The 14682-nt window shown below is 42.7% G+C and overlaps 1 protein-coding gene across 6 annotated transcripts in view; it reads left to right on the forward strand.

Moving 5' to 3' along the window:
- Positions 1-14682, forward strand: part of palld (palladin, cytoskeletal associated protein) — a 155588-nt gene that overhangs the window by 120984 nt on the left and 19922 nt on the right. The window lies entirely within an intron of this gene.

The following is a 14682-nucleotide window of genomic DNA, read 5'->3' on the forward strand; positions in this document are numbered from 1 at the left end:
TGCTTTAACTATAGTATACAACAAGAAACATTTATTGGGATGGTTTTCATTCAGGTGTGACCCTTGATTTTCTGTAGGCTGCATTAGGGCCATTACACGCATGTCTGGCATGCACAAGGAACTAGGTTGACAAATGAGAGAAAGCTTAATATGGGTGGTTTATTATTTAAAGAGAATGTATTGTTTTTTTAAGAATGGGTGCATATTTGTATGTAAAAACAAGTGTTTTGTTATTGTTAGTATGATTTGAATGCAGTTCGTGTTTATTTAAAAACATTCTTGTTTGGTTTAAATGGGATCTGGCAGATGTGATGGTAGCAGCTCGTATCTGCCAGACATCTTGTGAGAATGTGGCTGGTGCCGTTTACTGAATTATTGTTTGAGTGGTGTAATTATTGTTAAAGTGCACGGGTATATAAACCGGTATGTTGGTGTGTTCTGGGTGGAGTGTTTAGGAATAGAGACAGAGGAGAACGAGTCTGGGAAATGAAGCTAAATAACAAAAACCATAGGATAAGTGAAGGCGATTGCCCAGCCTGACCTGGGTTTTGTTGGATAAGTGAAGGTGATTGCCCAGCCTGACCTGGGTTTTGTTGGATCAGTGAAGGCGATTGCCCAGCCTGACCTGGGTTTTGTTGGATCAGTGAAGGTGATTGCCCAGCCTGACCTGGGTTTTGTTGGATCAGTGAAGGCGATTGCCCAGCCTGACCTGGGTTTTGTTGGATCAGTGAAGGCGATTGCCCAGCCTGACCTGGGTTTTGTTGGATCAGTGAAGGCGATTGCCCAGCCTGACCTGGGTTTTGTTGGATCAGTGAAGGCGATTGCCCAGCCTGACCTGGGTTTTGTTGGATCAGTGAAGGCGATTGCCCAGCCTGACCTGGGTTTTGTTGGATCAGTGAAGGCGATTGCCCAGCCTGACCTGGGTTTTGTTGGATCAGTGAAGGCAATTGCCCAGCCTGACCAGGGTTTTGTTGGATCAGTGAAGGCGATTGCCCAGCCTGACCTGGGTTTTGTTGGATCAGTGAAGGCGATTGCCCAGCCTGGCCTGGGTTTTGTTGGATCAGTGAAGGCGATTGCCCAGCCTGACCTGGGTTTTGTTGGATCAGTGAAGGCGATTGCCCAGCCTGACCTGGGTTTTGTTGGATCAGTGAAGGCGATTGCCCAGCCTGACCTGGGTTTTGTTGGATCAGTGAAGGCGATTGCCCAGCCTGACCTGGGTTTTGTTGGATCAGTGAAGGCGATTGCCCAGCCTGACCTGGGTTTTGTTGGATCAGTGAAGGCGATTGCCCAGCCTGACCTGGGTTTTGTTGGATCAGTGAAGGCGATTGCCCAGCCTGACCTGGGTTTTGTTGTGTTTTTTTTTGTTTTGTTTACTCTTTTTATTTCACTCTGTTAGCAGTGTTTTTTTTTTGTTTAAATATTTGATTTATTTTTGTTTCAATAAAAATAACCCAAATATCTGTGCATGTTTGCAGTTCCTGCTTCTGGCCAGACGTCACCAATCTCAGCCGTCCTGTCAAACGTGGTGTTCAATGTGGGATTTTGCGCCTCCTGGACTCAGGAAAGAACAGGTACTGCAGGTGCAATTTTTTTAAGAAAATGATTCATTTTTGTGTGGAAGGAAGAGAATGGGAAAGAAAGGAAGGCAGCAAGAGAAGAGAGGGAAACCAGGGGTTGCGGTCTGCATGACCTTCCTGAAAGGAGAGGAATGGTGTTTCGCTGTCCGCGAGCCCTGGCATATCTCGCCAGACTACATTGCCACACCATTACCGCCAGTCTTCTGCCAGGGCTACATCGTAGATGAGTGGTGCCCTGGTTGCGGTGAGTTCGGGCACACAGTGGCCATCTGCCCCTCACGAACCAGGATCGGGCACCCCGGAGAAACCGGAAGAGCCACCGCCCTCAAGCATGACCCCGGGAAGAGGAGTGGTGCAACATCTCTCTGCGTTATGGGCATGAGGAGGTCTACAATGACACAGACACAGACCTGGAATGGGAGGAGCCCGAACGTCCTACGCCCAAGTGGGAGGGGCCCGAACATCCTACACCCCAGTGGGAGGAGTCCGAACATCTTACACCCAGAAAGGGGGAACCGGTGCGTCCAGCACCCAGAAGGGGGGAGTCAGTGCGTCCACAGCCCAAGAGGGGGGAGTCGGTGCGGCCATAGCTGAAGAGGGGGAAGGCCAAGCGTCCACAACCCAAGAAGGGGAAGCCCACAGGTCCAGGGCTCATGGCACCAACAGAAGGAGATTACCTGCTGTTTCCGCCTCCACCAGCGGTGGAAGAGTACCTGCTGTTTCCACCTCCACCTGCAGAGGGAGTTTACCTGCTGTTTCCGCCTCCACCAGCAGAGGGAGATTACCTGCTGTTTCCGCCTCCACCAGCAGAGGAAGAGTGCCTGCTGTTTCCACCTCCACCAGCAGAGGGAGATTACCTGCTGTTTCCGCCTCCACCAGCAGAGGAAGAGTGCCTGCTGTTTCCACCTCCACCAGCACAAGAGGGAGAAGACCCGCTGTCTCCAGCGCAGGAGTCCTACTTGCCACTCCCACCTCCACCGCCATGGAAGGACTATCTGCCGCTCCCACCATCACCACCAGGGGGAGAAGTAGAGCTCCTGCTGCTGCCTTATTGGTCGGGGGCTCTCCTCCAGCAATAGCCCCCCAAGGGTCTATTGCTGCCTTCACCTCCCGAGGGTCCACGCCTGCTGTCGCCTCCTTGAGGGTCCACACCGGCCGTCGCCTTCCGAGAGACTGCTCCGGCCCAGTCTTGCACCGCCTAGGGCTGCCACGCCTGCACTGCCTAGGTCTGCAAAGCCTGCATCGCCAGGGGATGCCAGTTCGACATCGCCCAGGGATGCCAGTTCGCCATCACCCAGGGATGCCAGTTCGCCACCGCCTTCCCCAGCAGTACTTTTGCTGCCGGAGATACTGTGGCCGGAGCCCCAGAAGAGGGAGCTGCTGGCTACAGTTCGGCTGCTGGGATTGCTTTGGCTGGAGGAGCCAGCCGGTACACGGTCAGCCTGGCCGTTATAAGTGTGGGGTTGGGAGGAGGACCTCCCACCATGGCTGACACCCATGGACAAATTGCTGCCCCAGTTCCTGGGCTGGAAATGTGACCGGGACTTTGGGACTAAGGGGGGAGGTGGCCGTTGGTGCAGGGTGTGCTGTGCACAAGGGGGGGGGGGGGGGATATGTGGCAGGGCGGAAGAAAATTTAAAAGAGAATGTATTGTTTGTTAAGAACTGGTGCATATTTGTATGTAAAAACAATAACATTTGTGTGTTTTGTTACTGTTAATATGATTTGAATGTAGTTTGTGTTTATTTAAAAACACACCGTTTTATTATTGTTGTTTGGTTTACATGGGGTCTGGCAGATGTGATGGTAGCAGCTCGTATATAGGCAGTATTCTGCCTTTGCTTTATCCTATTTGTTAAATAATTAAAACGCAGAACAAAAAGCAAAAATCCACAATTGAAGCTGAACCTTTATTCAAAATCAATCTGACATGAATTGTTTCAAAGTGCACCAAATCTTAATCCAACATGCAAGAATCTCAAACTGGGCTTTTATTCCAAATCAACCCTCAAAGTTTGAGATGAAAAGTTCATCAGATCCTCAAGTTTTTTGTTGTTTTTTCTTTAATCAGTGTTGCTTTGCCGCATGGTTGCTGAACAAGCCAAAACAAAACAAAGTGCTTTTTGACAAATAATATTTTTTTTCAAATGATCAGAAAGTTTCCAGCTTTGTTGCAACATACAATGATTTTCGTTTTTGAGGCATAGTTACACAGTGCACGCTTTTTATCAAGACAAAAGAGTTGAGTTAACTGCGGAGAAGGCATCCCGTGCGTACAGAACGGGTTGTTAACAGTGTGTGTTTATATGATGTTTTTATTATTTTTATCTGGGGTCCAGGGGCCAAGTTCGTTATAGCCGAAGCTTTGTTATAATGAAGGGCGTTATAGCAAGGGTGTACTGTAATACATACTTACTTAGCCTGATACTCAGCAATTCATAAGTTGTCCTGTACTAGCTGCAGCCATCCCAAAGAAAATATGCCTTCAGGCTGGGGATCTTCAAATACTTTTCATAGCCCTACAGAATAACTTTGTTTTTCGGGAATGACAGTAGTGCATGAAGTTTTCTCGCTATAACTCACAGCTAAGTGACAGAGTTAGTGCTGGAGCCTTGCAGTCTGATGTCTGTCTTCATTACACTTCATCTTTGGCCCATGACCAATCAGTTAGTACATTTTAAGCATCACATTCAACTCAAGCATAGCCGTGCAAGTGCTGAGCTAGTACAAATTGAAGGGAAAAAAATAAGAACGAGGACTGTACTTTTTGGTAAATTATATAATCTTCTTAAATGATTATCAGCAGCTGAGTGCTTTTCTTAAGTGCTTAATTCTGAAAAGGTATAGCCTTCACATAACCTTTGACTGCAGTAAGATGAAGGTTTTTGTTGTGGAACAGTGTTGCAGAATAAATAAAAGACAGTGTACTGTTGTAATTACTAGTTGAAAAGAACAATACATGCTTTTTCTTCAGTAGTACTGTTGAGCTTTAGTTCTTCTTGCTATGCAAACCCTGCCTGTTGATTTTTTAACATATCAGTACAAGGATATGGCCTTGTATACATAACATTACATTGACTGAACCATACTCTCAGTGTACATATAATATGCTATATTTTATTCCAAGTATTATTATTATTGTTATTATTATTATTTATTTATTAGCAGACACCCTTATCCAGGGTGACTTACAGTTGTTAACAAAATATCACCTTACGAAATATCACATTACAGATAAGAGTTATAAAATAAAATAAATGGTCCAGTATAGTTGAGAGTAGTGAGGTTTACAGATGCTGAACAAGAGTGTCTTGAATAGGCACTGGAAGGTGATCAGGGACTGAGCAGTCCTGATCTCCATGGGTAAGTTGTTCCACCACTGAGGGGCAAGGGTGGAAAAAGAGTGGGCTCTGGAAGCGGGGGAGAGGAGGGGGGATACAGCTAATCTGTCGGTGGCGAGCGGCGATAGGGAGCCAGTGGAGGGAGAACCGAGGAAGGGAAAAGGCAAGACAAGCAGATTTTGGATGAGTTGGAGCGGACGGATAGCGGAAGCAGGGAGGCCGGCCAGGAGGGAGTTGCAGTAGTCAAGGCGGGACAGTACCAGGGCCTGAACTAGGAGCTGTGTGGAGTAGTTGATGAGGAAGGGGCGAATTCTGCGTATGTTGCTGAGGAAAAAGCATAATGCTGCATATGTAGGAATAACATGAGCATTGTTGTATGTTGGTTGTTTTTAAAAAGAATGAAAATGCAATAATGAAAGAAATGCTCAAGAAATTAAGGAGCAGATTTACTATTGCACCTGTTGACTTTTTCTGCAAGGTTTATTGGATGCATTCAAGTTTGACCTTCTGATTTACTTCTTCTGTAAGTGGCTCATTAAGAATGATTTATCTATAGCATATTTTCCAGATGTTCAGTTTCTGTTAAAGCTGCTTTAAGTAGGACACTTGCATACTTGATACCTGTTCTTAAACAGATTGAAAGAGTATGCCTGGAATATTTCTGTGGAATTACCATTTTAGCAGATGCTTATAGTCTCTCTGGTTGGGTGTCCACCATAGGGCAATGCATGTACTGTATACAGAGCCTGGCACTAGAGAGCAGTAATTGAATTGGCAAAAGTCTGAGACACTTCCCTGATACTGGGGACCCAGCTGCTTGGAGATGTATCTTGAGGGAATGTTTATAGTAATGCTGATACAATGCAGGATTGTCTCAGAATTACATAAAGCCTTCTGTGAATATTAAAGTTTGGCTGTTCCACTCTATTGTGGTGGTCGTAGTTGAGAAGGGAGTGATCTGTCAATGAAAACACTGTGTAACAATTTTTTTTTTTTTCTTGTTCCTGGGTAGTAAGTGTTATTTCCTAATTGCTTATGCCTCAAAAGTATAGAAAATGGCTATTATTCCCCACAAACTTTGCTTTTGTGACCAGGACAGTGATATTTTGAAATTTACCTATTTTCCAGAACATTCCAGATAGATTCAGTGCTGAGTAAACTTGGAGTAACTTCTAGAACTTTCTAGAACTTTCCAGTAATATAAATAGTAGTATAAATACAGGGGCCTTAAGCCCACCAGTTCAGTTTAGTTCCAGCTGCCTAAGTGGATGCATATCTGCATTTTTCTGAGATGGCATCAAGGTCATAGGAGACTTCAAAATGGTGGCATTCCTGATGGGTCTCCAAGGCGGTTTTACCAAGTTTCCCTGCTATCTTTGCCTTTGGGACAGCAGGGACACCAAGACGCACTACCACAGGCGGGACTGGCCACAGCGGACCGAGTTCTCTGTGGGGAGGAACAACGTCAAGTGGGAGCCACTAGTGGACCCCCGGAAGGTACTGATGCCACCACTGCACATCAAATTGGGCCTTATGAAACAATTTGTCAGAGCTCTAGATAAGGAGTCAGCAGCCTTCAAGTACCTTCAAGACTTCTTCCCTAAGCTGTCTGAGGCAAAGGTCAAAGCCGGTGTCTTCGTCGGACCACAGATAAAGAAGATCCTGGAGTGCAATGAATTCCCCAAGAAGCTCACTAGTAAGGAGAAAGCGGCTTGGAACAGCTTTGTCGCAGTGATTCGGGGCTTCCTGGGCAATCACAAGGCCGAAAACCATGTGGAGCTGGTTGAGACTCTGGTGAAGAACTACGGCACAATGGGCTGTAGGATGTCCCTCAAAGTCCATATCCTTAATGCTCATCTTGATAAATTCAAGGAGAACATGGGAGCGTACTCGGAGGAGCAAGGCGAGCGCTTCCACCAGGATATACTGGACTTTGAACGCCGCTACCAAGGACAGTATAACGAGAACATGATGGGAGACTACATTCGGGGGCTGATTCGTGAAAGTGATTTACAGTATAATCGTAAATCTTGAAAAACTACTCACTTCTAAATCTTTTGTAGTCATTTTTGTATTACTTTAGTATAAATACATGTTAATTTGGATTCATATGTTGTTTTTTTCTGACTATGTGAACGAAAAGACACAAATTCGCCCATTTTCTCATTGGAAATAGGTAAATTTCAAAATATCACTGTCCTGGTCACAAAAGCAAAGTTTGTGGGGAATAATAGCCATTTTCTATACTTTTGAGGCATAAGCAACTAGGAAATAACGCTTACTACCCAGGAACAAAAATTGTGTTACATAGTGAAATCATATGTCCAGAATCAATAGACTAAGCATTATGTATGCTCAAGATGAAGTCATCTCTCAAATAAACTTTTGTTTTTAGGAGAGGGGATGATGCAGTAAGGATTTCAGCAAATTGTCAAGAACAGGTGATTAGCAGCATTAATGAATAATATCTAACATACAATAATATCAATAATGTATCTAGATGGAAAATACGTGCTTTGTGTTAAGTCTGACCTGCCTTCTTTTGTGAAGAAAAAGTCTGTGGATGCCTTTTCAATTATGACAGCTATATAACGTTTAGTAATTATTAATACTGTGGAGCCAGTTCCTACTCACTATCAGATAGTAAAATGATATTTATTTTAAATATTTTTAACATTGTGAAATAAATTGGGTTTAAGCCCTAAATTCAGTTATGCATAAGATCAGCCAAAAGGGTTGCCGTTCAGAATCCCATAATGAGTGAGATACTAACATTTCAAGATGTTTCTCATTCAGAAATAAATGAGCATGTTTGTTTGAATGTACTGGTGTTCTATTTAGAGAAAGATCACCTTTTAAGGAAGAATGATGTAAGGGCTGCTGGAATGCTGCCAGTTTTCCGTCTGTCTTTATTATTTATACAAGCAGCATTCCATAAAAAAAGTGTTTCAGATATATTTAGCAAAGGAGGCTCAGGATTAATAAATTATGATACTTCTGTGGGATGGAAACAATTAAGAAGAACATTTTTATATTGAGTTGAATGTTTAACCTTCAGGGGCATAACATTATAATTACTTGCCAGCTTGCTTCAGTAGGGAATATGTTGGTATAGCAGCTTGAAATACTGGGAGGGCAATACAGGCCCTAAAAAGTGGTGCAGCATGGATTTGGAATGCGTAAAGTAGAACAGAAAATAGAAGTTGGGATAAAATGATAGTTTTTCTTGTTTATATTTGAGCAATAGCTAAAAATAGCAAAACTGACCCAATCCATGAAAACAGGAAACCATTTGAAACAGCATCTAATCAACAGTTGGACGTTTAGTTGTCAGAATATCTGATACTGTTTGTGGTTGTTTTTTTTGATAGGAGAAAGAACAGTAAAAGAACAGGAAATTAACTTCAACAAAAAATACTTAATTATGACTTAGTACAGAATGCTGCAATATAAGATTTACATAAAACGTTTCAAGATGTGTATGTCTAACTTGGGGCGCAGGCTTAGTATATTTAGAACATAAAAGTGTGGCCATAGAATGGTATCACAACAACAATGCAATGCATTGACATGGAGGAAATTAGCTACGTGTCATCACAGTTCAAGTCACCTACAGTACATGGGTACCATGAAGACCAGCACAGACAAAACTTCATGTCCACAAACTACTCTAACAAAGCAACAGATCCAATTGCTGAGCTGGCATTTTCAAACCTAAGATCAGATCTTTTTTTTTCTTTCAGATGGGGTTATGGTTTTTTATTTTATGTGCTGTAGGTGCTGCTATCGTTCAGTATTCCTGACCTAGTCTCAGAGTTCTTTATGTATCTTGTACTTGTACTACAAGCAAACTGAGATTGTGTAGCCATGCCTTGGAGATGCAGCATGTTCAAGATTTTCCTTTAGTTTCCCTGAATGTAACCTTATACTTATTTCTCAGCATCTGGAAACAATTTGGGTAAGATGTACATTTTGAAAAAGCTGTTGGAGTAAAACTGAAGCCTTTCTGAATGACATCAATATAACAATGATTTCCAAGAGGGGGTAGTTACATCTCCCCTACTTATGGGGCTATGAATCATTCTCATTCAGATTCCTCCCATTCTTTCCCTTCTTAATGTGTGGCCATATGCGGATTACGAGCTACTCTAAATTTGGAAATCAAGCTGCTATTATTAACAGAGTTACAATTTGTTACACTTTCAAAATAAATGAGATCAGCATTTTTCATTAAGTGCGGTGTCTAAGCATAAAAAAGATTTATGTGACACATGCTTTAACAGTTTCCTTTGCATGTCAATACAGTATGTACGGAACACAACTGCAGTAGTTACCTCAGCAAGTAAGGTTTCTGGATCTTTTAATAAGAGTGTGTTTGCTTCCTCTTTTCCACAGGAGTACAAAGTGCCCCGTGAAATGTAAAAAAAGGCAACTGATGCTGATGAGTAACTTTGGGAGTATGTGAAACCCATCATTAAAGATAGCAAAAAATCTAAATATGACACTGCATCAGTGTTTTCCAGTAGCTGAAGACAAGAAGCCATTAATCCGTAACCATTTTTGAAGAAAACATTACTTTCATACCTCCTAGTTAAATAGTAGCTTAAGAGAAGTCAACAATATGATGCTATGAACCTACCAAATTACTGTATTCAGCCATGTTTGGGATTTCCATTACATGAGAGTAGATGTTAAAACTTCATACTAATTTGAACTCGGCTCTCGCCAAGATAAACACCAACTAAGACGTAGCTTTACAATAAACTAATGTGATCCATCTGCATTTCCATCCATTTGCGTTTCTTTCCATCTGATGATGTAGATATCCTTCTGCTTGGTGTTGATGGCTGAAGTGTAATGCTGGCTCCAGGGATCAGCTTATTTAGGCTCCCCAGCGCATCAGCACACACAACGGCTGCGATGCTGGCTCCGGGGATCAACCACAGTGCTGTCTCCCGTGCGCATCAGCATGACAAGCGTCTGGATTGAGCTAAGTTGGGGTCTTCAAGTGGGCATCTTCCATCCTGGATGTTTCGTCTACTAGCCCACGACACCTCAAGAGGGCTCGACAGTGATTCTGGCGTCCCAGCATCACCCCCCTCTGTTCCCCACTCAGCTCAGCCCAGCTTACTTACCCGTACATCAGCATTGCTTTCTTTCTATTGTGCTTGAGGTCCCCAGCCAGAATCTTTCCGTCTCAACCACAGCCAGTTGCTGCTCCTTTCTGCTGCTTCAGATAAGTTCTTCACTGTGCGATGCAACTCTTGACCACTGAACCCAACATCTCTGAGAAACTGGGTTGTAGTGTGCCACAAATGCTCGACAACCCACCTCCACTGGGTAAACCCGGACTCTCCATCCTCGCTGTTCTGCTTCAGCAGCTAGTTGAGCATACCGAAGTTTCTTCCTCTCATACGTCTCATCCACAGGATCCTCCCCGACCTCTACCAAATGAACAAAGTTAGTGGTGGCAATCTCAGGTGGAAAAATAAGCTGTTGACCAACATCTGCCAGCATTTTCCAGTCTCTAGCAGCTTCCATTTGTCCTGAGCAAGGCTTGGTTTTAACACCTTTACTTGGTGGTTGCTCACCTGGACGGAGGAATGTTGTCTTTTGTGTGTAATGTTTTGATGGAACTGGTGGCAACTTATTGGCCATGTTACGCTTGTCTTCCAATTCTAAGGTCAAACATCACAGCCTTGGCTAAGACCCACCTCTGACACATCCTCTCAAAATGTGCCTTAATGTTGCAGGTGATGAACACAAAGGACAGGAGGGAGCCTCTCCTACCCAGAGGTTTAGGTTCTGTGGTGATGGGAGAACATCATATGTTGACCTGGTGAGGAAACTGATCCTGCTCTGTTTCATTGTACATAGCTCTTGCCAGACGATCTTGCGTTGTTCCACTCTCTCCCATCTCATCCATTCTCCCTGCTTGGCCTGGGAAACAGCCTTCCTTTACACACCTCATCCTCTCCTCCTGCTTTTGCACCTCGTTGACTACCAGCTTCCTCCGTTGAGCTGGGGCTGCCTTGTGCCATGTAGGAGGAGCTGAACTGAGACCAAGACCCTCTCTTCCATGCTGAACTTGCCCCATAATATCACCGATTCGAAGGGTAGCCTTTGCATCTTCCACGTCTTTCTTTGCCTCCCACTTTCTTCCAGTTTTCAACACAGGTGCTGCCTCCCTTACGCGTTTGTCGTGTGAATCTACTAATGTAATTTCCAGTCAGACCTTGGCACACTTAAACTCCTAGGTTAGAGTAGAGACTGGTAGCTGCAGTATTCCTTTACCATAAAGTCCCACTGAGGCAGCGTGGAACTCCCAACCATTTCTTGACGTATGAACTGATTAAAGCTTCCAGCTTCTCAACTGTTGTCAAAGAAACCTTGTACACAGTCAGTGGCCACAGCAGCCTTGGCAGTAGACCAAACTGAAATCACCAGAGTTTCAGTTTGCCTGGTAAAGCGCTGCTGTCTGTGCTCTTCAGCCCTTCCGCTGCTTGTTGTCTAACTTCTCTCACACGAATTGTGTCCTTTAGCTCCCCGTCGTACCATCTCCCAAGACTTTTCACTGGCTTCTCAGGCACTGTTGGTATTGCCTCACCATTAAAGTAGAACCCTTTATCTATTACTTTACCTTTAATTATAGAGATGCTCCTTGATTTAGTGGGCTTGAATTGCATTTGTGCCCATTCAATGTTATTGGTTCATTTGCCCAATAACTAATTAGTGCAGGCTACTGTTGTAGTCATGGTTGTCATGTCATCCATGTATGCTCGAATTGGTGGTAGTCGCATTCCAGAACCCAAGCCATTACCCATTTTGATGCCCTAATAATTACTTCCATTGCCATGGTAAAAGCCAGTGGAGAAATGGTGCATCATGCTATTATTCCAACTTCTAGGCATTGCCATGTAGTGCTGAATTCTGAAGTTGAAAAACTAAATTGCAAATCTCCAAAGTAGGCTTTCACTAAATGTGTTATTGTCATCGGTACACTTAAAAAATCAAACGCTGCCCAAAGAAGTTCATGTGGCACTGAACCATATGCATTAGCCAAATCCAGGAATGTCACATGGAGCTCCTTCCTCTCCTTTTTAGCTGATTGAATTTGTTGCCAGATCACACTGATGTGTTCTAAGCATCCTGGGGAACCTGGAGTGCCCGCTTTTTGTACTGAAGTGTCAATGAAGCAGTTCTTTAATAGGTAAGTTGACAATTTCTGAGCATTAATGATGAAGAAAATCTTGCCTTCTACGTTTAATAGGGAAATAGGGCGAAACTGACTGATGCTTGTAGAATCTTTTTCTTTTGGTATAAAGACTCCACTTGCTCGACGCCATGTCCTTGGTGCAGCCTTTTTTTCCCATGCCACTTTCATCAATTTTTGTCCCTGTGTCAATACAGTCCCATACCCATGTTTCTAAAATGCATTGCCATCCTGTACCAACAAAGATGTACTGTAAGTAATATGCAAACTACTAATGCAACAATTACCTTTTTTTTTTTTTACCAGGGTAAGTGGTTATTGGCTTACTGCATTAAAAATTAAACAAAAACCCTTTGCATTCTTGTACCTGAAGATGGAGTCCCGCAAGAGGATTAAACTTGTGATTAAAAATAGTTTTCTATCCTTTTGCTTTAATAAAGGCTTTCTTCATTAGTTAAAGAGAGAGTCGTTTCCCTTTCTGCGAAGGGAAGGAACAGGGAGTGACTCGGTGGATTCCATCAAAAAATCCAGTGCTCTTTTATATCCCAGTTTTGTGGTAATATTCAGTCAAATGTTCATGAGTTCTAGTACATACCTGTAATAAGTGGATCGCCAGTTGTTAACACAGGGAATTTATAATACTTGCTGACAGAAATGTGTCCTCACATGTCTGGAAGTTTGATTGAATAGCGCTATTAGAATGAATTCAGTAGCTCTAGTCTCACCTTCCCTACAGGTTATGCTGCTAGATATTAGTATTTGAGAGGCTCTGTGATGAAGTGAGGCATAGTCACCCAGTAAAGTTAGAGATGACTGTATTAAACAAAAACATATTTATACTTTTAATGCATACAACTGCCCTCCAGTACTGTCCCAACTGGACAACAGTATTTCAATGGCTGTGAGGTCATGCTATTTTGCATCTTTCAAGCTAATGCAAAAGTAAGGCTTGTACTATTTTTAAATAGGAATTGGACACAAAAGTAAACATTCTTCTGGTTTTCTGTTCACACCCAATATGAGCATGAAAACCACTTCGCCAAAATAATAAAACTGTAAATCTGCAACAAGAGTGGAATTTTAGACGTTCCTAAGTACAAATATTAGTCATTTGGTGAACATGAAACCTGACTTGAATGTTATCCAGGGCTATTTCAGGGAAAGCTGACATAGTGTACAGGGACAGAGTCCAAGGCATCCATACATTTCCACAGCTGAAAGGGTGCTTTCTCATGAGAAATGAAGTGAAAGATTCCATTCTGCACTTCATGAACTATTTTGTAACTTCATCATATCAAACATGGTGCGCAGGATGGAAGGACCCTATTGTTTACAACTGTTTTAGTTTAGTACTAATATACCAACTGTGATGTGGCTGTTTTAAGCAGCACATTTTAAGAGGATTTTTATTATCTTTTTTGATCTGAAGCAAATGATGTGTGCAATGATGGAAGTGTCTTCCTAAGCTGTTTACCAGGTTCAAAGTATGTAACTTAACTTTTTCCATGTTCCCTTAGCTCCAATTCCGTACTATATTTCAGTTCCATCTGAGAATCGCCACAGTTTCAAATGTTGTGTCTAAAATAAGGGGCTTTGGTTTAGAAATATTTCTGTAGTGCTGTGTGCTTAGGCTGTCAGCACTCACTCAAAAATAACTACTTCCTTGGGTAAAGCATTCCATCTATAAGTTCTAATGTAGTCTGTTAAAGCCTCCTGTCACTCAAAGCCAATTTTGACGAGGCACAGTGCTTACTCTCATTAGATATGAACATTTTGAAAGGTAGTTTCTGAGGTAAATTATAGGTCTCATTCAGTTTCAAGACGCTCATGCTTTCAAGTTTAGAAGCCATTCTTGTGGTCTAGTATTTGAACTCAAATAAGGTTTCACATCACAACATTCTAAGCAGTCTCAGAACAATACACATACTGTAGTCCACTGAGATACTAAGGCACTATACTAAAAGTGATACATTGCAAGCATAAACCAGTGAAAAAAATATAGGCTGAGCACAGAATCTTCAGTCTGTGACCATTCTGGTGCTTTTAACAATAATTCTCACTCGTTCTTCCTCTCTCCAGTAGTTATTTTAGCTAGAGTGGTAGGGTGGTGACGTCTGAATTCTTTTGACTCTGCCCCCACCCCCCTTCATTTATTTCAGGTTGAGTGGTTTGTTATGAATCTTGTCAGAGGGAGGCTTGACAAGGGTGGAAACAGCTCGCTTGTGGAATGCTTTACATGGCACTTTCCACATCCTTAATGTTTATCACTTTGACATTTCTGTTTATGAATACTTGTCTTATTACTGCCATGGTATTTCCTTCATACATATCTACTGCAGACATGCAGTGCCTTCCAAATAACTTAAAAAGTGTATTCAAATAAAGTCCTTATATTCAGGGAAAGCGAGTGGATCCAGAGAATAGCTTTAGTTGTCATATTAAATACAATTACTGCATAGGTATTTTAAAAGGTTACAGTCTACTTATTTTTAAAATGCTATGAAAAAAGTGGTATTTTATAAACAAGGATAAAACTAACAGCAATTAAATA

This window comes from Acipenser ruthenus, chromosome 1, assembly GCF_902713425.1.
Source record: "Acipenser ruthenus chromosome 1, fAciRut3.2 maternal haplotype, whole genome shotgun sequence".
Classification (NCBI taxonomy): Eukaryota; Metazoa; Chordata; class Actinopteri; order Acipenseriformes; family Acipenseridae; genus Acipenser; species Acipenser ruthenus.